This window comes from Oncorhynchus masou, chromosome 15, assembly GCF_036934945.1.
Source record: "Oncorhynchus masou masou isolate Uvic2021 chromosome 15, UVic_Omas_1.1, whole genome shotgun sequence".
Classification (NCBI taxonomy): Eukaryota; Metazoa; Chordata; class Actinopteri; order Salmoniformes; family Salmonidae; genus Oncorhynchus; species Oncorhynchus masou.
In genome coordinates, this window is record NC_088226.1 from 71,151,888 (window position 1) to 71,177,988 (window position 26,101).

The 26,101-nt window shown below is 47.2% G+C and overlaps 1 pseudogene; it reads left to right on the top strand.

Moving 5' to 3' along the window:
* Nucleotides 1-26,101, top strand: part of LOC135556925 (myelin regulatory factor-like) — a 133,092-nt pseudogene that overhangs the window by 76,621 nt on the left and 30,370 nt on the right.

The following is a 26,101-nucleotide window of genomic DNA, read 5'->3' on the forward strand; positions in this document are numbered from 1 at the left end:
GGAGGAGATGTGTCAGGGACTGGGTCAGGGAGGAGATGTGTCAGGGACTGGGTCAGGGAGGAGATGTGTCAGGGACTGGGTCAGGGAGGAGATGTGTCAGGGACTGGGTCAGGGAGGAGATGTGTCAGGGACTGGGTCAGGGAGGAGATGTGTCAGGGACTGGGTCAGGGAGGAGATGTGTCAGGGACTGGGTCAGGGAGGAGATGTGTCAGGGACTGGGTCAGGGAGGAGATGTGTCAGGGACTGGGTCAGGGAGGAGATGTGTCAGGGACTGGGTCAGGGAGGAGATGTGTCAGGGACTGGGAGGAGATGTGTAAGGGACTGGGAGGAGATGTGTAAGGGACTGGGTCAGGGAGGAGATGTGTAAGGGACAGGGTCAGGGAGGAGATGTGTAAGGGACTGGGAGGAGATGTGTAAGGGACTGGGAGGAGATGTGTAAGGGACTGGGAGGAGATGTGTAAGGGACTGGGTCAGTGAGGAGATGTGTAAGGGACTGGGTCAGGGAGGAGATGTGGGAGGGACTGGGTCAGGGAGGAGATGTGGGAGGGACTGGGAGGAGATGTGTAAGGGACTGGGAGGAGATGTGTAAGGGACTGGGAGGAGATGTGGGAGGGACTGGGAGGAGATGTGTCAGGGACTGGGAGGTGAACAAAAAGCCAGTCTCAAGAGTCTGGACCAGACGGCAATTTAAGATCTTGTTTTCATTTACGTCTTGTTGAGTTGTCAACTGACGTGAAGTCAACGTGAAACAACAACAAAAATGTCAACATGTCATTGGATTTAGGTTTAATAAAGTTGGGTGTAAATAAATACAAAAAATGATCTTACGTTTGATAACTTTTTTTCATATCCCAATCATTCTTTCCACGTTGATTCTACGTGGAGGGAGGGAGGGGGGGGGGGGTAATTTCTACAATGACGATTCCTTCGTCTCACTGTGAAACCAGACTGACACCATAGTCAAAGTTCAGTTCCGTTTCGTAATCAGTGCAGGTTAACTCCACTAAACCAGCGAAGACCGGAGGGAGCATGATATCAGAAACGAGTCATATTACAGAAACCACACGGACAGGATAGACTCAATGGAAATAACTTGTAATCGGTCACAAACTAACTGGAGAACATATCACAGTTTTCTCCTTGTGAAAAAAAAAACAGAACTATCATTTTAGAGAAAAAAAAAAGTAAAATCTTATCCGGAGACACTTACTTTCAACCTCAAGCAGCTTAGTTTAGTTTTCCTTAGTTTAAACAATAACGACGTGATTTCTCCGGCTGCTGTTTCTGTTAAAAAAAAAAAAAAGCTGATGGGGAAATGAGAAATGTTAACCACTCTCAAATTCACAGACAGAAGTATAGATGCAAAGCTTGACCATCCGTGATATAAACATTATAGTTTTAAACTGTATCGTGTTTATTTACATTGACTTTGTTTACAAACATTTGGAGTAAAACAAGTTTATATTGTGGGTTCTGATGGCGGTATGACAGTTGAACTAAACTCATGAGGCATTTATAAGTTATATTCTTCAACAATCAATAGGTAGCAGAAATTTGCTTCCTGCAACACTAACTCGAAAAAGTTCTGAGACACTGTAAAGTCCATGGAGAATAAGAACACCTCCTCCCAGCTGCCCACTGCACTGAAGATAGGAAACACTGTCACCACTGATAAATCCACCATAATTGAGAATTTCAATAAGCATTTTTCTACGGCTGGCCATGCTTTCCACCTGGCTACTCCTACCCCGGTCAACAGCACTGCACTCCACATAGCAACTCGCCCAAGCCTTCCCCATTTCTCCTTCTCCCAAATCCGTTCAGCTGATGTTCTGAAAGAGCTGCCAAATCTGGACCCCTACAAATCAGTCGGGCTAGACAATCTGGACCCTTTCTTTCTAAAATTATCTGCCGAAATTGTTGCCACCCCTATTACTAGATTCCCAAAGATTGGAAAGCAGCTGCGGTCATCTCCTCTTCAAAGGGGGGGGACACTCTTGACCCAAACTGCTACAGACCTATATCTATCCTACCATGCCTTTCTAAGGTCTTCGAAAGCCAAGTCAACAAACAGATTAACGACCATTTAGAATCTCACCATACCTTCTCTGCTATGCAATCTGGTTTCTTAGCTGGTCATGGGTGCACCTCAGCCACGCTCAAGGTCCTAAACGATATCTTAACCGCCATCGATAAGAAACATTACTGTGCAGCCGTGTTCATTGATCTGGCCAAGGCTTTCGACTCTGTCAATCACCACATCCTCATCGGCAGACTCGACAGCCTTGGTTTCTCAAATGATTGCCTCGCCTGGTTCACCAACTACTTCTCTGATAGAGTTCAGTGTGTCAAATCGGAGGGTCTGCTGTCCGGACCTCTGGCAGTCTCTATGGGGGTGCCACAGGGTTCAATTCTTGGACCGACTCTCTTCTCTGTATACATCAATGAGGTCACTCTTGCTGCTGGTGAGTCTCTGATCCACCTCTACGCAGACGACACCATTCTGTATACTCCTGGCCCTTCTTTGGACACTGTGTTAACAACCCTCCAGGCAAGCTTCAATGCCATACAACTCTCCTTCCGTGGCCTCCAATTGCTCTTAAATAAAAGTAAAACTAAATGCATGCTCTTCAACCGATTGCTGCCCGCACCTGCCCGCCTGTCCAACATCACTACTCTGGACGGCTCTGACTTAGAATACGTGGACAACTACAAATACTTAGGTGTCTGGTTAGACTGTAAACTCTCCTTCCAGACCCATATCAAACATCTCCAATCCAAAGTTAAATCTAGAATTGGCTTCCTATTTCACAACAAAGCATCCTTCACTCATGCTGCCAAACATACCCTTGTAAAACTGACCATCCTACCGATCCTCGACTTTGGCGATGTCATTTACAAAATAGCCTCCAATACCCTACTCAACAAATTGGATGCAGTCTATCACAGTGCAATCCGTTTTATCACCAAAGCCCCATATACTACCCACCATTGCGACCTGTACGCTCTCGTTGGCTGGCCCTCACTTCATACTCTTCGCCAAACCCACTGGCTCCATGTCATCTACAAGACCATGCTAGGTAAAGTCCCCCCTTATCTCAGCTCGCTGGTCACCATAGCATCTCCCACCTGTAGCACGCGCTCCAGCAGGTATATCTCTCTAGTCACCCCCAAAACCAATTCTTTCTTTGGCCGCCTCTCCTTCCAGTTCTCTGCTGCCAATGACTGGAACGAACTACAAAAATCTCTGAAACTGGAAACACTTATCTCCCTCACTAGCTTTAAGCACCAACTGTCAGAGCAGCTCACAGATTACTGCACCTGTACATAGCCCACCTATATTTTAGCCCAAACAACTACCTCTTTCCCTACTGTATTTAATTCATTTATTTATTTTGCTCCTTTGCACCCCATTATTTCTATTTCTACTTTGCACATTCTTCCATTGCAAATCTACCATTCCAGTGTTTTACTTGCTATATTGTATTTACTTTGCCACCATGGCCTTTTTTTGCCTTTACCTCCCTTATCTCACCTCATTTGCTCACATCGTATATAGACTTGTTTATACTGTATTATTGACTGTATGTTTGTTTTACTCCATGTTACCTCTGTGTCGTTGTATGTGTCGAACTGCTTTGCTTTAACTTGGCCAGGTCGCAATTGTAAATGAGAACTTGTTCTCAACTTGTCTACCTGGTTAAATAAAGGTGTTCTCAACTTGCCTACCTGGTTAAATAAAGGTGTTCTCAACTTGCCTACCTGGTTAAATAAAGGTGAAATAAAAAAAATAAAAAGGTACATATCATTAATTTATAAGTATAAACAAATTGATGAAGCCACCTCAGATTGCCCCTTTAAAGGGAAATTCCACTCAAAAGCGATCTTGTGAATGTTTATTTAATTAGTCCACTGTTTGGAACAGTCCCAACATGTTTATTTCATTAGTCCACTGTTTGGAACAGTCCCAACATGTTTATTTCATTAGTCCACTGTTTGGAACAGTCCCAACATGTTTATCTCATTAGTCCACTGTTTGGAACAGTCCCAACATGTTTATTTCATTAGTCCACTGTTTGGAACAGTCCCAACATGTTTATTTCATTAGTCCACTGTTTGGAACAGTCCCAACATGTTTATTTAATTAGTCCACTGTTTGGAACAGTCCCAACATGTTTATTTCATTAGTCCACTGTTTGGAACAGTCCCAACATGTTTATCTCATTAGTCCACTGTTTGGAACAGTCCCAACATGTTGTTTTTTTGCACGTTAGCAATCAAGTCTTCAAGATCTAGAACTTTCTAAAAACAGAACGTGTCACCGTACGATGCGCTTCGTACAGCGCTGTATTTTAGAACGTTCTAGATCTTGAAAAGTTATAGTAGATGAGGTGTTTCCTCAATAAAGCAAGCTATCAACAAAGTGTGTGCTTTATCCCAACCTTGTGAATATTTCTGGATGTTCCAGGAGCCTTCCAGAGTCCCCCCCAGACTCCAGTTCTGAGCCGTACTCCCCTCAGCAGGTCAATGGTAAGTCTGAGCCCTCTTTTTCCCTGACTCGCCCCTGCCTAACACTTCTTTATCTCTCTCACCCCTGCCTCTCCTCTCTCTCTCGCACCTGCCTCTCCTCTCTCTCTCTCTCTCTCGCCCCTGCCTCTCCTCTCTCTCTCTCTCGGACCTGCCTCTCCTCTCTCTCTCTCTCGCCCCTGCCTCTCCTCTCTGTCTCTCGCCCCTGCCTCTCTCCTCTCTCTGTCTCTCGCCCCTGCCTCTCTCCTCTCTCTCTCTCTCGCACCTGCCTCTCCTCTCTCTCTCTCGCACCTGCCTCTCCTCTCTGTCTCTCACCCCCTGCCTCTCCTCTCTCTCTCTCTCGCCCCTGCCTCTCCTCTCTGTCTCTCGCACCTGCCTCTCCTCTCTGTCTCTCGCACCTGCCTCTCCTCTCTCTCTCTCACCCCCTGCTTCTCCTCTCTCTCACACCCCCTGCCTCTCCTCTCTCTCTCTCGCACCTGCCTCTCCTCTCTCTCTCTCTCTCGCACCTGCCTCTTCTCTCTCTCTCGCCCCTGCCTCTCCTCTCTCTCTCTCTCTCTCTCTCTCTCTCTCTCTCTCTCTCTCTCTCTCTCTCTCTCTCTCTCTCTCTCTCTCTCTCTCTTCTCTCTCTCTCTCTCTCTCGCACCTGCCTCTCCTCTCTCTCTCACGCCCCTGCCTTTCTCCTGCCTTGAACACAAAATAGTCAAGAACAGAAAAAAAGACTATCAAAATTAGTCAATTAACAGAGAGAGAGAGAGAGAGAGAGAACTAGAGCGAAAACAAGAGAAACAGAAATGTTTGGTGACTCTAGACTCAGTCAGACAGGTAGTTAGTTAGTCAGGAAGTGTTTGGTGACTCAGTCAGACAGGGAGTTAGTTAGTCAGGAAGTGTTTGGTGACTCAGTCAGACAGGTAGTTAGTTAGTCAGGAAGTGTTTGGTGACTCAGTCAGACAGGGAGTTAGTTAGTCAGGAAGTGTTTGGTGACTCAGTCAGACAGGTAGTTAGTTAGTCAGGAAGTGTTTGGTGACTCAGTCAGACAGGTAGTTAGTTAGTCAGGAAGTGTTTGGTGACTCTAGACTCAGTCAGATAGGGAGTTAGTTAGTCAGGAAGTGTTTGGTGACTCAGTCAGACAGGGAGTTAGTTAGTCAGGAAGTGTTTGGTGACTCAGTCAGACAGGTAGTTAGTTAGTCAGGAAGTGTTTGGTGACTCAGTCAGACATGGAGTTAGTTAGTCAGGAAGTGTTTGGTGACTCAGTCAGACAGGTAGTTAGTTAGTCAGGAAGTGTTTGGTGACTCAGTCAGACAGGGAGTTAGTTAGTCAGGAAGTGTTTGGTGACTCAGTCAGACAGGGAGTTAGTTAGTCAGGAAGTGTTTGGTGACTCTAGACTCAGTCAGATAGGGAGTTAGTTAGTCAGGAAGTGTTTGGTGACTCAGTCAGACAGGGAGTTAGTTAGTCAGGAAGTGTTTGGTGACTCAGTCAGACAGGGAGTTAGTTAGTCAGGAAGTGTTTGGTGACTCAGTCAGATAGGGAGTTAGTTAGTCAGGAAGTGTTTGGTGACTCTAGACTCAGTCAGATAGGGAGTTAGTTAGTCAGGAAGTGTTTGGTGACTCAGTCAGACAGGGAGTTAGTTAGTCAGGAAGTGTTTGGTGACTCAGTCAGACAGGGAGTTAGTTAGTCAGGAAGTGTTTGGTGACTCAGTCAGATAGGGAGTTAGTTAGTCAGGAAGTGTTTGGTGACTCAGTCAGACAGGGAGTTAGTTAGTCAGGAAGTGTTTGGTGACTCAGTCAGACAGGGAGTTAGTTAGTCAGGAAGTGTTTGGTGACTCAGTCAGACAGGGAGTTAGTTAGTCAGGAAGTGTTTGGTGACTCTAGACTCATCGGAGGACTACGATGTGTCAGATCAGTGGTAAAACAGGGAGCCGGAGAGATAAACTGATGAATCAGTATCTCTACACAGGTAGGTGTGTAGTGTATACTTACAGACGGAAATACTGTCCCAAATCGTGCCCTATTCCCTATATAGTGCACTACTTTTGAATAGGGCCACTTGGGACCATAGGGCTCTGTTTGAAATTAGTGCACTGTGTAGGGAATAGGGCGGCATTTGGGACAGTGCATAGTTGTGCAGTATGTCTCTCCACAGGTAAAATAGGTGTGTTGTAGACTCATACGGTCCGTCCGTCTCTCTCTGCCTTGCTTCTGTTCAGATCAATAGAAGTTACTGATCTCTTCTGGTCATTTAAATGGAAGAACAAGAGTTAGACAAAATGTAGTTAACAAGTTGGTGTAAATCAATATATTATTTACAGAGAAAATCTCCTGGGTCATTTATTGTTTTAAACTTTATCCAATTTTATTGAGAGACGAAATTTGATCGTAGAAATTAAATACATTAAATGTTGTTGTTTTTTTTTCGCTCTGTGGAAAATCTTGTTTGATATGGAATCTATATTCTAAAATCTGCTTCCTTAAATACCTGATGGAACTGTGAAATGTTGTCATAATTAGCTAGATTTCATTTAATATATTTCAATACATTTCTCACTGAAATTCTAGGTATATTTCTGAAGTCCAATACACGTTGTAGTAGGCTATACAAACTCACAATGTAGCCTGCTTACGTCAACACAATGTTCTCACGTCCACCTGTGTTGGCCTTTCCCATCAGTGAGAAGGTGCGGGAAGGTCTTATCTGATTGGCTGAGCTCCAGGAAGGAACAATGGAAAGTACCATTAGCCTAAGGTGGAGGGAACCTGGACTGATTACACACTAGATGAGGAATTAAATATAATATGACAATATTGGATATAGATCTTAGTGACGGGAAGGTCGACCAGGTGGGAAGGTTGACCAGGTGGGAAGGTTGACCAGGTGGGAAGGTTGACCATATTTGAAGGTTGACCAGATTTGAAGGTTGACCAGATGGGAAGGTTGACCAGATTTGAAGGTTGACAAGATTTGAAGGTTGACCAGATTTGAAGGTTGACCAGATTTGAAGGTTGACCAGATTTGAAGGTTGACCAGATTTGAAAGTTGACCAGATTTGAAGATTGACCAGATTTGAAGGTTGACCAGGTGGGAAGGTTGACCAGATGTAAAGGTTGACCAGATTTGAAGGTTGACCAGATGGGAAGGTTGACCAGATGGGAAGGTTGACAGATTTGAAGGTTGACCAGATTTGAAGGTTGACCAGATGGGAAGGTTGACCAGATTTTAAAGGTTGACCAGATTTGAAGGTTGACTAGATGGGAAGGTTGACCAGATTTGAAGGTTGACCAGATGGGAAGGTTGACCCAATGGGAAGGTTGACCAGATTTAAAGGTTGACCAGATTTGAAGGTTGACCAGATGGGAAAGTTGACCAGATGGGAAGGTTGACAGATTTGAAGGTTGACCAGATTTGAAGGTTGACCAGATTTGAAGGTTGACCAGATGGGAAGGTTGACCAGATTTTAAAGGTTGACCAGATTTGAAGGTTGACCAGATTTGAAGGTTGACTAGATGGGAAGGTTGACCAGATGGGAAGGTTGACCAGATGGGAAGGTTGACCAGATTTGAAGGTTGACCAGATGGGAAGGTTGACCAGATGGGAAGGTTGACCAGATTTGAAGGTTGACCAGATGGGAAGGTTGACCCGATGGGAAGGTTGACCAGATGGGAAGGTTGACCAGATTTGAAGGTTGACCAGATAGGAAGGTTGACCAGATTTGAAGGTTGACCAAATGGGAAGCAGCAAATAGGACACACTCTGTGTCATCAGAGGTCAAAGTTTTCTGGCAAAAAGATTGTTTTGCAACCTGGGCCACCAATGATTAAAAAAAACTAAATATACAAACTAGGAACCCTGGTCAGCCTTCAGTGTATCTGGGCCTTTAATAATCAGGACATGTTATATTCCAAGCTACTGTAGCTATTGTCAGAACAGACCTTGAAACATTTAAAACTGAAATAACAATGGAACAGACTAAACGCCTAAACATGTTCCTCCCTGTCTTCCTGTCTTCCTGTCTTCCTTCCTGTCTTCCTGTCTTCCTCCCTGTCTTCATGTCTTCCTGTCTTCCTGTCTTCCTTCCTGTCTTCCTGTCTTCCTCCCTGTCTTCATGTCTTCCTCCCTGTCTTCCTCCCTGTCTTCCTCCCTGTCTTCATGTCTTCCTGTCTTCCTGTCTTCCTGTCTTCCTGTCTTCCTGTCTTCCTCCCTGTCTTCCTGTCTTCCTCCCTGTCTTCCTCCCTGTCTTCCTCCCTGTCTTCCTCCCTGTCTTCCTGTCTTCCTCCCTGTCTTCATGTCTTCCTCCCTGTCTTCCTCCCTGTCTTCCTCCCTGTCTTCCTGTCTTCCTCCCTGTCTTCCTGTCTTCCTCCCTGTCTTCCTGTCTTCCTCCCTGTCTTCATGTCTTCCTGTCTTCCTGTCTTCCTGTCTTCCTGTCTTCCTGTCTTCCTCCCTGTCTTCATGTCTTCCTCCCTGTCTTCCTCCCTGTCTTCCTCCCTGTCTTCCTGTCTTCCTCCCTGTCTTCCTCCCTGTCTTCCTGTCTTCCTCCCTGTCTTCCTGTCTTCCTGTCTTCCTCCCTGTCTTCCTGTCTTCCTCCCTGTCTTCCTGTCTTCCTCCCTGTCTTCATGTCTTCCTGTCTTCCTGTCTTCCTCCCTGTCTTCCTGTCTTCCTTCCTGTCTTCCTCCCTGTCTTCCTGTCTTCCTCCCTGTCTCCCTGTCTTCCTGTCTTCCTCCCTGTCTTCCTGTCTTCCTTCCTGTCTTCCTCCCTGTCTTCCTTCCTGTCTTCCTGTCTTCCTGTCTTCCTCCCTGTCTCCCTGTCTTCCTGTCTTCCTCCCTGTCTTCCTGTCTTCCTTCCTGTCTTCCTCCCTGTCTCCCTGTCTTCCTGTCTTCCTCCCTGTCTTCCTGTCTTCCTGCCTGTCTTCCTGTCTTCCTTCCTGTCTTCCTGTCTTCCTGCCTGTCTTCCTGTCTTCCTCCCTGTCTTCCTGTCTTCCTTCCTGTCTTCCTGTCTTCCTCCCTGTCTTCCTGTCTTCCTTCCTGTCTTCCTGTCTTCCTCCCTGTCTTCCTGTCTTCCTTCCTGTCTTCCTGTCTTCCTGCCTGTCTTCCTGTCTTCCTTCCTGTCTTCCTGCCTGTCTTCCTGTCTTCCTCCCTGTCTTCCTGTCTTCCTTCCTGTCTTCCTGTCTTCCTCCCTGTCTTCCTGTCTTCCTTCCTGTCTTCCTGTCTTCCTGTCTTCCTTCCTGTCTTCCTGTCTTCCTCCCTGTCTTCCTGTCTTCCTTCCTGTCTTCCTGTCTTCCTGCCTGTCTTCCTGTCTTCCTGCCTGTCTTCCTTCCTGTCTTCCTGTCTTCCTCCCTGTCTTCCTGTCTTCCTCCCTGTCTTCCTGTCTTCCTCCCTGTCTTCCTGTCTTCCTTCCTGTCTTCCTTCCTGTCTTCCTGTCTTCCTCCCTGTCTTCCTTCCTGTCTTCCTGTCTTCCTCCCTGTCTTCCTTCCTTTCTTCCTGTCTTCCTCCCTGTCTTCCTGTCTTCCTCCCTGTCTTCCTGTCTTCCTTCCTGTCTTCCTGTCTTCCTCCCTGTCTTCCTTCCTGTCTTCCTGTCTTCCTCCCTGTCTTCCTCCCTGTCTCCCTGTCTTCCTGTCTTCCTCCCTGTCTTCCTGTCTTCCTTCCTGTCTTCCTCCCTGTCTTCCTGTCTTCCTGTCTTCCTCCCTGTCTTCCTTCCTGTCTTCCTGTCTTCCTCCCTGTCTTCCTCCCTGTCTTCCTTCCTGTCTTCCTGTCTTCCTTCCTGTCTTCCTGTCTTCCTGCCTGTCTTCCTGTCTTCCTGTCTTCCTTCCTGTCTTCCTGTCTTCCTTCCTGTCTTCATGTCTTCCTGTCTTCCTTCCTGTCTTCCTTCCTGTCTTCCTGTCTTCCTGTCTTCCTTCCTGTCTTCCTCCCTGTCTTCCTGTCTTCCTTCCTGTCTTCCTGTCTTCCTGTCTTCCTTCCTGTCTTCCTCCCTGTCTTCCTGTCTTCCTTCCTGTCTTCATTCCTGTCTTCCTGTCTTCCTGTCTTCCTTCCTGTCTTCCTGTCTTCCTTCCTGTCTTCATGTCTTCCTGTCTTCCTTCCTGTCTTCCTTCCTGTCTTCCTGTCTTCCTGTCTTCCTGTCTTCCTTCCTGTCTTCCTTCCTGTCTTCCTTCCTGTCTTCCTGTCTTCCTGTCTTCCTTCCTGTCTTCCTCCCTGTCTTCCTCCCTGTCTTCCTTCCTGTCTTCCTGTCTTCCTTCCTGTCTTCATGTCTTCCTGTCTTCCTCCCTGTCTTCCTTCCTGTCTTCCTGTCTTCCTTCCTGTCTTCCTTCCTGTCTTCCTTTCTGTCTTCCTGTCTTCCTCCCTGTCTTCCTGTCTTCCTTCCTGTCTTCCTGTCTTCCTCCCTGTCTTCCTGTCTTCCTCCCTGTCTCCCTGTCTTCCTGTCTTCCTCCCTGTCTTCCTGTCTTCCTGTCTTCCTCCCTGTCTTCCTCCCTGTCTTCCTGTCTTCCTCCCTGTCTTCCTGTCTTCCTCCCTGTCTTCCTGTCTTCCCCCCTGTCTTCCTCCCTGTCTTCCTTCCTGTCTTCCTGTCTTCCTCCCTGTCTTCCTCCCTGTCTTCCTGTCTTCCTTCCTGTCTTCCTGTCTTCCTGCCTGTCTTCCTGTCTTCCTTCCTGTCTTCCTGTCTTCCTCCCTGTCTTCCTGTCTTCCTTCCTGTCTTCCTGTCTTCCTTCCTGTCTTCCTTCCTGTCTTCCTGTCTTCCTCCCTGTCTTCCTCCCTGTCTTCCTGTCTTCCTTCCTGTCTTCCTGTCTTCCTGCCTGTCTTCCTGTCTTCCTTCCTGTCTTCCTGTCTTCCTCCCTGTCTTCCTCCCTGTCTTCCTTCCTGTCTTCCTGTCTTCCTTCCTGTCTTCCTGTCTTCCTGTCTTCCTGTCTTCCTTCCTGTCTTCCTTCCTGTCTTCCTCCCTGTCTTCCTGTCTTCCTTCCTGTCTTCCTGTCTTCCTTCCTGTCTTCCTTCCTGTCTTCCTCCCTGTCTTCCTGTCTTCCTTCCTGTCTTCCTGTCTTCCTGCCTGTCTTCCTGTCTTCCTTCCTGTCTTCCTGTCTTCCTCCCTGTCTTCCTGTCTCCCTGTCTTCCTGTCTTCCTGTCTTCCTCCCTGTCTTCCTATCTTCCTCCCTGTCTTCCTGTCTTCCTGCCTTCCTCCCTGCCTTCCTCCCTGTCTTCCTGTCTTCTTCCCTGTCTTCCTCCCTGTCTTCCAGACACTCATATGCTGAGGACCATGACACCAGAGAACATGTGTCACATGACCCCGCCACCTCTACCACCACATGGCCACGGCTATCCCAACATGCACCGGGACATGTACCTGAAGGCCGAGCCAATGATCTCACAGTACCCTGTTGGCCCCGCCTCCAGTGGGAGTGGACAAGACCTGCAACAAACTCAGCTGATGCATCAACTCCTTCAACAGCAGGAGTGAGTGATCGATCAACCAATCAATCAATCAATCAGCCAATCACTTACTACTGCAGCACTCACAGCAGGGCCAGCTGTGGGAGATGGGTGTAGGAGAGAGGGAGGGAGAGATGGATGAGAGAGGGATGGAAGGATGGTAAGAGAGAGAGAAGAGGGAGGAGAGAAAGATGTTTGATAAGGAAGGAGAGGGGTGTCACCAGGAACTGCAGCACACAGCAAGGCCAGGAGTGAAGGAGGGAGGGAGAAGGGAGTGTAGAGGGAGGGAGGAGGGCAGAGGGAGGGAGGAAGGGAGGGCAGAGGGAGGGAGGAAGGGAGGGCAGAGGGAGGGATGAAGTGAAGAGGAGAGGTTAGAGAAGGAGAGAAAGACAGATAACAAATCATATAATATGTTATAGCGGATCGATCATTTCCCTACATTTTTTTGTGTGTCCTCATTGTGTGTGTGTGTGTGTGTGTGTGTGTGTGTGTGTGTGTGTGTGTGTGTGTGTGTGTGTGTGTGTGTGTGTGTGTGTGTGTGTGTGTGTGTGTGTATGTGTGTGTGTGTTTACAGTGGGATACCAGTCCACCAGACAAAGAAGAGAAAACCCTCTGACTCTCCAAACAGCCTCAACTCTCAGATCCTCACAGGTATCATCAAACAAGAGCCAGGTAGGCAGGCATATCTTTGTCTGTCTCTCTCTCTCTCTCTCTCTCTCTCTCTCTCTCTCTCTCTCTCTCTCTCTCTCTCTCCTTCTCTCTCTCTCTCTCCCTCCCTCACCCTCTCAGTCTGTCTGTATCTTTCTCTCTCTCTCTCTCTCTGTCTCTCTCTCTCTCTATCTCTCACTCTCTCACCCTCTGTCTGTCTGTCTGTCTGTCTCTCTCTCTCTCTCACACTCTCACTCTCACTCTCACTCTCACTCTCACTCTCACCCTCTCTGTCTGTCTGTCTGTCTGTCTGTCTGTCTGTCTGTCTCTCTCTCTGTCTCTCTCCCTCTCTCTCACCCTCTCTCTGTCTCTCTCTCCCTCTCTCTCTCTCTCTCTCTCTCTGTGTCACTCTCTGTCACTCTCTGTCTCTCTCTCTCGCTGTCTCTCTCTCTGTCTCTCTTTATCTATGTCTCTCTCTCTCTCTGTCTCTCTCTCTCTTTTCTCACCCTCTCTCTCCCTCTCTCTCTCTCTCTCTCTCTCTCTGTCTCTCTCTGTCTCTCTCTCTCTCCCTCTGTCTCTCTCTCTCTGTCTCTCTCTCTTTCTCACACTCTCTCTCTCTGTTTCTCTCTCCCTCTGTCTCTCTCTCTCTCTGTCTCTCTCTCTTTCTCTCTCCCTCTGTCTCTCTCTCTCTCTTTCTCTCTCTCTCTCTCTCTCTTTCTCACCCTCTCTCTCTCTCCCCCCTGTCTATATCTCTCTGTCTCTCTGTCTCTCTCTGTCTCTCTCCCTCTCTCTCTCTCTCTCTCTCTCTCTGTATCTCTCTTCTCTGTCTCTCTTTCTTTCTTTTTTCTTTCTTTCCTTCTCTCTATTTCTCTCCTCATTCTTATATCTGGTCATACCCATTACCATTTACCAAAATTATCAGGTTTTCCAGAAATACTAGCTGGAGGATCCAACCTGAGAAAATGTACAAAAAAAAGGCATCAAAAATGTGTAGATTAAAATGTAATCTTGTGTTTCCCCCTTACGCAGTAGACATTGTTTCTGGCCCAGGTTTGATGGCGGATGCTGATAACTCCTACCTGGACCCCAACTACCAGTGTATAAAGTGGCAGCCGCACCAGCAGAACAAGTGGACGCCGTTGTACGACGTCAACTGCAAAGAACTGTGAGTGTTTCTCTGTCACCCTCTATCACCTGAAAGAACTGTTATAGAGGATGGTGTTGTTTCTGTTATAGAGGATGGTGTTGTTTCTGTTATAGAGGATAGTATTGTTTCTGCTATAGAGGATGGTGTTGTTTCTGTTATAGAGGATAGTATTGTTTCTGTTATAGAGGATGGTGTTGTTTCTGTTATAGAGGATAGTGTTGTTTCTGATATAGAGGATAGTGTTGTTTCTGCTATAGAGGATAGTGTTGTTTCTGTTATAGAGGATGGTGTTGTTTCTGCTATAGAGGATAGTGTTGTTTCTGTTATAGAGGATGGTGTTGTTTCTGCTATAGAGGATAGTGTTGTTTCTGTTATAGAGGATGGTGTTGTTTCTGCTATAGAGGATAGTGTTGTTTCTGTTATAGAGGATGGTGTTGTTTCTGTTATAGAGGATGGTGTTGTTTCTGTTATAGAGAATGGTGTTGTTTCTGCTATAGAGGATAGTGTTGTTTCTGTTATAGAGGATGGTGTTGTTTCTGTTATAGAGAATGGTGTTGTTTCTGTTATAGAGGATAGTGTTGTTTCTGTTATAGAGGATGGTGTTGTTTCTGCTATAGAGGATGGTGTTGTTTCTGATATAGAGGATATAGAGGATAGTGTTGTTTCTGTTATAGATGATAGTATTGTTTATGTTATAGAGGATAGTGTTGTTTCTGTTATAGAGGATAGTGTTGTTTCTTTTATAGAGGATAGTATTGTTTCTGTTATAGAGGATGGTGTTGTTTCTGTTATAGAGGATAGTGTTGTTTCTGTTATAGAGGATGGTGTTGTTTCTGCTATAGAGGATGGTGTTGTTTCTGTTATAGAGGATGGTGTTGTTTCTGATATAGAGGATATAGAGGATAGTGTTGTTTCTGTTATAGAGGATAGTGTTGTTTCTGATATAGAGGATATAGAGGATAGTGTTGTTTCTGTTATAGAGGATAGTGTTGTTTCTGTTATAGAGGATGGTGTTGTTTCTGTTATAGAGGATAGTGTTGTTTCTGCTATAGAGGATAGTGTTGTTTCTGTTATAGAGGATAGTATTGTTTCTGTTATAGAGGATGGTGTTGTTTCTGTTATAGATGATAGTGTTGTTTCTGTTATAGAGGATGGTGTTGTTTCTGTTATAGAGGATAGTGTTGTTTCTTTTATAGAGGATAGTATTGTTTCTGTTATAGAGGATGGTGTTGTTTCTGTTATAGAGGATAGTGTTGTTTCTGTTATAGAGGATGGTGTTGTTTCTGCTATAGAGGATGGTGTTGTTTCTGTTATAGAGGATGGTGTTGTTTCTGATATAGAGGATAGTGTTGTTTCTGTTATAGAGGATAGTATAGAGGATGGTGTTGTTTCTGTTATAGAGGATATAGTAGTGTTGTTTCTGTTATAGATAGTGTTGTTTCTGTTATAGAGGATGATAGTGTTGTTTCTGTTATAGAGGATAGTGTTGTTTCTGTTATAGAGGATAGTATTGTTTCTGTTATAGAGGATGGTGTTGTTTCTGTTATAGATGATAGTGTTGTTTCTGTTATAGAGGATGGTGTTGTTTCTGTTATAGAGGATAGTGTTGTTTCTGTTATAGAGGATGGTGTTGTTTCTGTTATAGAGGATGGTGTTGTTTCTGTTATAGAGGATGGTGTTGTTTCTGCTATAGAGGATAGTGTTGTTTCTGTTATAGAGGATATAGAGGATAGTGTTGTTTCTGATATAGATGATAGTGTGGTTTCTGCTATAGAAGATATAGAGGATAGTATTGTTTATGTTATAGAGGATATAGAGGATAGTATTGTTTCTGTTATAGAGGATGGTGTTGTTTCTGTTTATAGAGGATAGTGTTGTTTCTGTTATAGAGGATAGTGTTGTTTCTGTTATAGAGGATGGTGTTGTTTCTGTTATAGAGGATAGTGTTGTTTCTGTTATAGAGGATGGTGTTGTTTCTGTTATAGAGGATGGTGTTGTTTCTGCTATAGAGGATGGTGTTGTTTCTGTTATAGAGGATATAGAGGATAGTGTTGTTTCTGATATAGAGGATAGTGTTGTTTCTGCTATAGAAGATATAGAGGATAGTATTGTTTATGTTATAAAGGATATAGAGGATAGTATTGTTTCTGTTATAGAGGATGGTGTTGTTTCTGTTTATAGAGGATAGTGTTGTTTCTGTTATAGAGGATAGTGTTGTTTCTGTTATAGAAGATAGTGTTGTTTCTACTATAGAGGATAGTGTTGTTTCTGTTATAGAGGATAGTGTTGTTTCTGTTATAGAGGATGGTGTTGTTTCTGATATAGAGGATATAGAGGATAGTGTTGTTTCTGATATAGAGGATAGTGTTGTTTCTGCTATAGAAGATGTTTCTGAGGATAGTGTTGTTTCTGTTATAGAGGATGGTGTTGTTTCTGTTATAGAGGATATATAGAGGATAGTATTGTTTCTGTTATAGAGGATGGTGTTGTTTCTGTTTATAGAGGATAGTGTTGTTTCTGTTATAGAGGATAGTGTTGTTTCTGTTATAGAGGATGGTGTTGTTTCTATAGAGGATAGTATAGAGGATGGTGTTGTTTCTGCTATAGAGGATAGTGCTGTTTATGTTATAGATGATAGTGTTGTTTCTGTTATAGAGGATGGTGTTGTTTCTGCTATAGAGGATAGTGTTGTTTCTGCTATAGAGGATAGTGTTGTTTCTGCTATAGAGGATAGTGTTGTTTCTGTTATAGAGGATGGTGTTGGTTCTGTAATAGAGGACATAGAGGATAGTGTTGTTTCTGTTATAGAGGATAGTGTTGTTTCTGCTATAGAGGATAGTGTTGTTTCTGTTATAGAGGATAGTGTTGTTTCTGTTATAGAGGATAGTGTTGTTTATGTTATAGAGGATAGTGTTGTTTCTGTTATAGAGGATGGTGTTGTTTCTGTAATAGAGGATGGTGTTGTTTCTGTTATAGAGGATGGTGTTGTTTCTGTTATAGAGGATAGTGTTGTTTCTGTTATAGATGATAGGTGTTGTTTCTGTTATAGAGGATGGTGTTGTTTCTGCTATAGAGGATAGTGTTGTTTCTGTTATAGAGGATAGTGTTGTTTCTGTTATAGAGGATGGTGTTGTTTCTGTTATAGAGGATAGTGTTGTTTATGTTATAGAGGATAGTGTTGTTTCTGTTATAGAGGATGGTGTTGTTTCTGTTATAGAGGATAGTGTTGTTTCTGTTATAGAGGATGGTGTTGTTTCTGCTATAGAGGATGGTGTTGTTTCTGTTATAGAGGATGGTGTTGTTTCTGATATAGAGGATATAGAGGATAGTGTTGTTTCTGTTATAGAGGATAGTGTTGTTTCTGCTATAGAGGATGGTGTTGTTTCTGATATAGAGGATGGTGTTGTTTCTGCTATAGAGGATAGTGTTGTTTCTGTTATAGAGGATGGTGTTGTTTCTGTTATAGAGGATAGTATTGTTTCTGCTATAGAGGATAGTGTTGTTTCTGCTATAGAGGATAGTGTTGTTTCTGTTATAGAGGATGGTGTTGGTTCTGTAATAGAGGATGGTGTTGTTTCTGTTATAGAGGATAGTGTTGTTTCTGTTATAGAGGATAGTGTTGTTTCTGCTATAGAGGATAGTGTTGTTTCTGTTATAGAGGATAGTGTTGTTTCTGTTATAGAGGATATGTTGTTTCTGTTATAAGGATAGTGTTGTTTCTGTTATAGAGGACATAGAGGATAGTGTTGTTTCTGCTATAGAGGATAGTGTTGTTTCTGCTATAGAGGATAGTGTTGTTTCTGTTATAGAGGATATAGAGATTAGTGTTGTTTCTGATATAGAGGATAGTGTTGTTTCTGCTATAGAAGATATAGAGGATAGTATTGTTTCTGCTATAGAGGATAGTGTTGTTTCTGTTATAGAGGATGGTGTTGGTTTCTGCTATAGAAGATATAGAGGATAGTGTTGTTTCTGCTATAGAGGATAGTGTTGTTTCTGTCATAGAGGACATAGAGGATAGTGTTGTTTCTGCTATAGAGAAAATGTAAAGAGTGATAAAGAGAGAGAGAGGATAGTGTTGTTTCTGCTAGAGAGATAGAGGAGTGTTGTTTCTGTTAGAGAGAGAGAGGATGGTGTTGTTTCTGTAGATAGAGAGATAGTGTTGTTTCTGTTAGAGAGACAGAGGGGTTTCTGTTATAGAGAGAGAGAGGAGAGTGTTGTTTCTGAGAGATAGTGTTGTTTCTGCTATAGAGATATAGAGGATAGTATTGTTTATGTTATAAGATATAGAATAGTATTGTTTCTGTTATAGAGATGGTGTTGTTTCTGTTTATAGAGGATAGTGTTGTTTCTGTTATAGAGAGAGATAGTGTTGTTTCTGTTATAGAGAGAGTGTTGTTTCTGAGAGAGGAGAGTGAGAGAGAAATAGAGGAGAGATGTTGTTTCTGAGAAGGGATAGAGAGGATAGTGTTGTTTCAGAGAGAGAAGATGTAGAGATAGAGAATTGTTTCTGTTATAGAGAGATGGTAGTTTCTGAGATTGAGGATATAGAGAGAGATTGTTTCTGAGAGAGAGATGAGTGTTGTTTCTGAGAAGAGAGAGAGAGAAGAGAGAGAGAGAGAGAGAGAGAGAAGAGAGATAGAGGAGACTGTTGTTTCTGTTATAGAGAGAGAGAGAAGAGAGAGAGAGAGAGGATGAGAGAGAGAGAGAGAGAGAGGAGGAGACAAAGATAGATGAGTGTTGAGATAAAGAGAGAGATTCTGCTAGAGAGAGAAGATATAGAGAGAGTTTCTGAGATAGAGGATAGAGAGAGAAGAAGAGATGGTGAGAGAGATAGAGAGAGATAGAGAGAGAGAGAGAGAGAGAGTTTCTGAGAGAGAGAGAGAGAGAGAGAGAGAGAAGAGAGAGAGAGAGAGAGAGAGAGAGAGAGAGAGAGAGAGAGAGAGAGAGAGAGAGAGAGAGAGAGAGTTTCTGAGAGAGATGGGTACTTGGGTCCCGGGAGGGAGGTTTCTGTTATAATGATCTAGAGAGAAAAGAGAAGGAACCAAAAAAAATAATGTAGGGTTCTACAAATTCCTTGGAGGTGAGTTTCTGTTATGCGGGGTGTGAGTAAGAGCAGGGTTTTTCGGTCAAGAGTATGAGGGGAGGAGAGAATGAGGGGACAGGGTGGAGGAGAGGGGTGGGGTTGGAAGAGAGGAGAGGGGAGAAGAGGGAGGGAGGGGGTGGAGGAGAGTGTTGTTTCTGAGGAGAGGGAGGGGTGGAGGAGAGGATAGGAGAGAGTGGTTTCTGAGATAGAGGAGGTTGTTTCTGCTATAGAGATATAGGAGGATAGTATTGTTTAGGGATAAAGGATGGAGGAGTAGTTTCTGAGAGGGGTTTCTGTTTATAGGGATAGTGTTGTTTCTGTTATAGAGGAGGGAGGGGGTGGAGGAGAGGAGACGGGAGGGGAGGGAGTGGGGTGGAGAACAAGGGGAGGAGAATGAGGGTTAGAGGAGGGGAGTGGAGGGGTGGGGGGATTGGAGGATAAATGTGCAATCACCTACTTGTGTGTTGTTTGCTATGTCGAACTGGGAAGTCCGACATTGAGGGATATTGGGTGGGTAGTGCATAGTGCGTACCATTTTGTTATAGTCATCAACAGGTGGCTTATCTTAGCTGATACACTCACATTTACGACATCATTATCTGGATGAAATATATGTTATAGTATTAGGATTAGGAATACGCTTTGTCCTCATAAACCACGGTGGGGTCTGTGGAGGGTCTTCCACATGACAGTGGCACAGTCTCCACCTAGTGTTTACAAGTGGATTACATTCATTTTGTGTTCAACGGGGACACTGGAATTAAAGCCAATTTATGGTTGTTGGGGATCCAGAGGCAGTGTATGGAGGTAGCTCCGCATTGACATGATTGGTCCACGTTATAGAGGATGGTGTTGTTTCTGTTGGGGAGTGGGTTGGTCCTGTATAAACACAAACTCACTTCCTTGACAACTTTCTTCACAACAGCTCTGCTGCGCGGAAGTGCAAGAAGTATGAAAGCCCTGACATCACAGTAAACGAATGCTGTTCGGCCACTGCAGACGTCGGATTGACCAGAGCCCTTCAGCCTGTTACAACTCTTGTTCATGGTGTTTATTTGGGATTTGTTTGTCCATAACATTGGATGGCTTGTGACGGAGGCAAGAACAGCCTCAGTTTCGTATAGGGGCATGGAACTCTACAAGGTGTTTCTGGATAATGATAGCGTTCCACAGGGATGTTGTTGTGGACTCCAATGCTTCCCACAGTTGTGTCAAGTTGGCTGGATGTCCTTTATAGTGGTGGAACATTCTGATACACACTGGAAACTGTTTCGTGAAAAACCCTGCAGCGTTGCAGTTCTTGACACAAACAGGTGCTCCTGGCACCTACTACCATACTGTTCAAAGGCACTTCAATCTTTTGTTGAGGATAGTGTTGTTTCCCATTCACCCTCTGAATGGCAGACATACACAATCCATGTCTCAGTTGTCTCAAGGCTTAAAATCCTTCTTCAACCTGTCTCTTCCCCTGATCTACACTGATTGAAGTGGATTTAACAGGTGACATCAATACGAGATCATAGCTTTCACCTGGATTCACCTGGTCAGTCTTGTTTCTGTTTCCCAGACCCTGATAGTGTTGTTCCAGTACCCCCAAAATACACATGTTTACCCTGGAGAAGCACACCTGATTCAACTGGAGGACCAGGGATGGGCTGTTGTTTCTGGTACTGGAGGACTGGAGGACCAGGGTTGGGCTGTTGGGGGTACTGGAGACCAGGGTTGGGCTGTTGGCGTTTCTGGAGGACTGGAGGACCAGGGTTGGTCTGTTGGGGGGATACTGGAGGACCAGGGTTGGTCTGTTGGGGGGAACTGGAGGACCAGGGTGGTCTGTTTCTGGTACTGAGGACTGGAGGACCAGGGTTGGGCTGTTGGGGGTACTGAGGATAGGGTTGGTCTGTTATAGCGGGATACTGGAGGACTGGAGGACCAGGGTTGGTCTGTTGGGGGGAACTGGAGGACCAGGGTTGGTCTGTTGGCGGGTACTGGAGGACTGGAGGACCAGGGTTGGGCTGTTGGGGGTACTGGAGGACCAGGGTTGGTCTGTTGGCGGGAACTGGAGGACTGGAGGATAGGGTTGTTTCTGCTTATAGAGGATAGTGTTGTTTTTCTGCTATAGGGTTGGTCTGTTGGGGGGATAGTGTTGTTTCTGGAGGACCAGGGCTGTTATAAGGATGGTGTTGTTTCTGTTATAGAGGATGGTGTTGTTTCTGCTATAGCGGGATGGTGTTGTTTCTGGAGGACCAGGGTTGGGCTGTTGGGGGTACTGGAGGGACCATTCTGTTATGGTTGTTTCTGTTGGGGTTGTTTCTGGAGGACCAGGGTTGGGCTGTTGGGGGGGTACTGGAGGACTGGAGGACCAGGGTTGGGCTGTTGGGGGTTCTGGAGGACAAGGGTTGGGTTTTGGGGGGTACTGGAGGACTGGAGGACCAGGGGATGGTCTGTTGGGGGGTACTGGATAGACCAGGGTTGGTGTTGTTTCTACTGGAGGACCAGGGTTGGTTCTGTTGGGGGTACTGGAGGACCAGGGTTGGGCTGTTGGGGGGTACTGGAGGACCAGGGTTGGGCTGTTGGGGGTACTGGAGGACCAGGGTTGGGCTGTTGGGGGTACTGGAGGACCATCGTTGGTTTCTGTTGGGGGGTACTGGAGGACCAGGGTTGGGCTGTTGGGGGTACTGGAGGACTGGAGGACCAGGGTTGGTTCTGTTGGGGGATACTGGAGGACCAGGGATTGTTGTTTCTGTTGGGGGGAACTGGAGGACTGGAGGACCAGGGTTGGGCTGTTGGGGGTACTGGAGGACATGGGTTGGGCTGTTGGGGGTACTGGAGGACTGGAGGACCAGGTTGTTCTGTTATAGGGGTGATTCTGGAGGATAGTGTTGTTTCTGTTGGGGGAACTGTTGGACTGGAGGACCAGGGTTGGTTGTTTCTGGTACTGGAGGACCAGGGTTGGGCTGTTGGGGGTGTACTGGAGGACTGGAAGACCAGGGTTGGGCTGTTGGGGGTACTGGAGGACCAGGGCTGGGCTGTTGGGGGTACTGGAGGACCAGTGTTGGGCTGTTGGGGGACTGGAGGACCAGGGTTGGTCTGTTGGGGGTACTGGAGGACCAGGGTTGGTCTGTTGGGGGGAACTGGAGGACTGGAGGACCAGGGTTGGTCTGTTGGGGGAACTGGAGGACCATGGCTGGGCTTTGGGAGAGGGTACTGGAGGACCAGGGTTGGTCTGTTGGGGGGTACTGGAGGACCAGGGTTGGGCTGTTGGGGGGACACTGGAGGACCAGGGTTGGTCAGTTGGGGGGAGACTGGAGGACCAGGGTTGGGCTGTTGGGGGAGTACTGGAGGACCAGGGTTGGGCTGTTGGGGGGTACTGGAGGACCAGGGTTGGGCTGTTGGGGGTACTGGAGGACCATCGTTGGTCTGTTGGGGGAACCACTGGAGGACCAGGGTTGGGCTGTTGGGGGGTACTGGAGGACTGGAGGACCAGGGTTGGTCTGTTGGGGGATACTGGAGGACCAGGGTTGGTCTGTTGGGGGGAACTGGAGGACTGGAGGACCAGGGTTGGGCTGTTGGGGGTACTGGAGGACAAGGGTTGGGCTGTTGGGGGTACTGGAGGACTGGAGGACCAGGGTTGGTCTGTTGGGGGATACTGGAGGACCAGGGTTGGTCTGTTGGGGGAACTGGAGGACTGGAGGACCAGGGTTGGTCTGTTGGGGGGTACTGGAGGACCAGGGCTGGGCGAGGGGGGGAGACTGGAGGACTGGAAGACCAGGGTTGGGCTGTTGGGGGGTACTGGAGGACCAGGGCTGGGCTGTTGGGGGTACTGGAGGACCAGTGTTGGGCTGTTGGGGGTACTGGAGGACCAGGGTTGGTCTGTTGGGGGGTACTGGAGGACCAGGGTTGGTCTGTTGGGGGAGGGGTGGGGGGTGGAGGACTGGAGGACCAGGGTTGGTCTGTTGGGGGGGAACTGGAGGACCAGGGCTGGGCTTTGGGCGGGTAGTACTGGAGGACCAGGGTTGGGCTGTTGGGGGATACTGGAGGACCAGGGCTGGGCTGTTGGGGGTACTGGAGGACCAGGGCTGGGCTGTGGGGGTCTTCCACATGGAGGACCAGGGCTGGGCTGATGGGGGTACTGGAGGACTGGAGGACCAGGGCTGGGCTGTTGGGGGTACTGGAGGACCAGGGTTGGGCTGTTGGGGGTACTGGAGGACCAGGGCTGGGCTGTTGGGGGTACTGGAGGACCAGGGCTGGGCTGTTGGGGGTACTGGAGGACTGGAGGACCAGGGTTGGGCTGTTGGGGGTACTGGAGGACCAGGGTTGGGCTGTTGGGGGTACTGGAGGACCAGGGTTGGGCTGTTGGGGGGTACTGGAGGACTGGAGGACCAGGGGCTTGGGCTGTTGGGGGGTACTGGAGTTCGACTGGAGAACCAGGGTTGGGCTGTTGGGGGTACTGGAGGACCAGGGTTGGGCTGTTGGGGGTACTGGAGGACTGGAGGGCCAGGGTTGGGCTGTTGGGGGTACTGGAGGACCAGGGTTGGGCTGTTGGGGGGCACTACTGGAGGACTGGAGGAGCAGGGTTGGGCTGTTGGGGGTACTCAAGGACTGGAGGACCAGGGTTGGGCTGTTGGGGGTACTGGAGGGACTGGAGGGCCAGGGATTGGGCTGTTGGGGGGAACTGGAGTGACTGGAGGACCAGGGTTGGGCTGTTGGGGGTACTGGAGGACTGGAGGGCCAGGGTTGGGCTGTTGGGGGAACTGGAGGACCAGGGTTGGGCTGATGGGGTGTACTGGAGGACCAGGGTTGGGCTGTTGGGGGTACTGGAGGACTGGAGGACCAGGGTTGGGCTGTTGGGGGTACTGGAGGACTGGAGGACCAGGGTTGGGCTGTTGGGGGTACTGGAGGACTGGAGGGCCAGGGTTGGGCTGTTGGGGGGGGTACTGGAGGACTGGAGGAGCAGGGTTGGGCTGTTGGGGGGTACTGGAGGACTGGAGGACCAGGGTTGGGCTGTTGGGGGGTACTGGAGGACTGGAGGGCCAGGGTTGGGCTGTTGGGGGTGGAGGACTGGAGGACCAGGGTTGGGCTGTTGGGGGTACTGGACTGGAGGGCCAGGGTTGGGCTGTTGGGGGGAACTGGAGGACCAGGGTTGGGCTGTTGGGGGTACTGGAGGACTGGAGGACCAGGGTTGAGCTGTTGGGGGTTCTGGAGGACTGGAGGACCAGGGTTGAGCTGTTGGGGGTTCTGGAGGACTGGAGGACCAGGGTTGAGCTGTTGGGGGTACTGGAGGACTGGAGGACCAGGGTTGGTCTGTTGGGGGGATACTGGAGGACCAGGGTTGGGCTGGGGGGGGAACTGGAGGACCAGGGCTGTTGGGGATACTGGAGGACTGGAGGACCAGGGTTGGGCTGTTGGGGGTACCAGAGGACTGGAGGACCAGGGTTGGGCTGTTGGGGGTACTGGAAGACCAAGGTTGGGAAACACTGGTCTATGTCATTGAAATGTGTTCCTATTGTTTTGTACACTCAGTGTATGTGACCTATTGGAACCTACTGGAGGACCAGTTTGGTCTTTGACTCCCTCTCCATCCACCTCTTTCTCTCCAGGCCTATGCCCACCTACCGGGTAGATGCTGACAAGGGCTTCAACTTCTCCCAGGGTCGCAGGACCATGCCTTCGTGTGTCAGAAAAAGAACCACTTCCAGGTCACTGTGTACTGCGGCATGCTGGGAGATCCCAAGTACATCAAGACCAGTGAGGGCCTGCAGCCCATAGACTGCTTTTATCTCAAACTCAACCAGGGGTTAAGGTGAGGGAGCTGTGGAGAGTGGCCAGGGTCAGGTTTGGGGTCAATAACATTTGGGCAATTCAGTCAATACAAGAATTTCAAAATGGAATTGACCCAAATTGTGGCTATCTTTAAGATGAATCCATTAACTGTAAGTCTCTGGATAAAGGGCCAGGGTCTGCTAAATGACTAACATGTAAAGTGGAAGATACTCAGTTAGATAATCAGTTGAACAGGGGGTTCATCACCTGTTCCTGTCTGGCTCATAATCCTATCTCCTGTCTGTCTCTTTCCTGTCTACTGTCTGTCTCCTTCCTGCCGCTGTCTGTCTCCTTCCTGTCTCTTGTCTGTTTTCCAGCTGGAAGCAATGAACCAGTCCATTAACGTGGAGCAGTCCCAGTCAGACCGCAGCAAGAGACCCTTCAAACCAGTACTGTGAGTAGAGACCCATCATACCAGTACTGTGAGTAGAGAACCTTCAAACCAGTACTGTGAGTAGAGAGACCATTCAAAACAGTACTGTGAGTAGAGACCCTTCATACCAGTACTGTGAGTAAAGAGACTTCATACCAGTACTGTGAGTAGAGACCCTTCATACCAGTACTGTGAGTAGAGACCCTTCAAACCAGGACTGTTCCTAGAGTTTTTCAAACCAGTAATGTGAGTAGAGACCCTTCAAAGCAGTACTGTGAGTAGAGACACTTCAAAGCAGTACTGTGAGTATGACCCTTCAAAGCAGTACTGTGAGTAGAGACTTCCTTCATACCAGTACTGTGAGTAAAGAGACCCTTCATACCAGTACTGTGAGTAGGAGACCCTTCATACCAGTACTGTGAGTAGAGACCCTTCAAACCAGTACGTTGAGTAAAGAACCCTTCATACCAGGACTGTGAGTAGAGACCCTTCAAACCAGGACTGTGATTAGAGACCCTTCAAACCAGTACTGTGAGTAGAGACCCTTCAAACCAGTACTGTGAGTAGAGACCCTTCAAAGCAGTACTGTGAGTAGAGACCCTTCAAAGCAGTACTGTGAGTAGAGACCCTTCAAACCAGTACTGTGAGTAAAGAGACCCTTCATACCAGGACTGTGAGTAGAAGACCCTTCAAACCAGTACTGTGAGAAGAGACCCTTCAAACCAGTACTGTGAGTAGAACCCTTCAAAGCAGTACTGTGAGTAGAGACCCTTCAAAGCAGTACTGTGAGTAGAGACCCTTCATACCAGTACTGTGAGTAGAGACCCTTCAAACCAGGACTGTGAGTAGAGACCCTTCAAACCAGGACTGTGAGTAGAGACCCTTCATACCAGGACTGTGAGTAGAGACCCTTCATACCAGTACTGTGAGTAGAGACCCTTCAAACCAGGACTGTGAGTAGAGACCCTTCATACCAGTACTGTGAGTAGAGACCCTTCAAACCAGGACTGTGATTAGAGACCCTTCAAACCAGTACTGTGAGTAGAGACCCTTCAAACCAGTACTGTGAGTAGAGACTCTTCAAAGCAGTACTGTGAGTA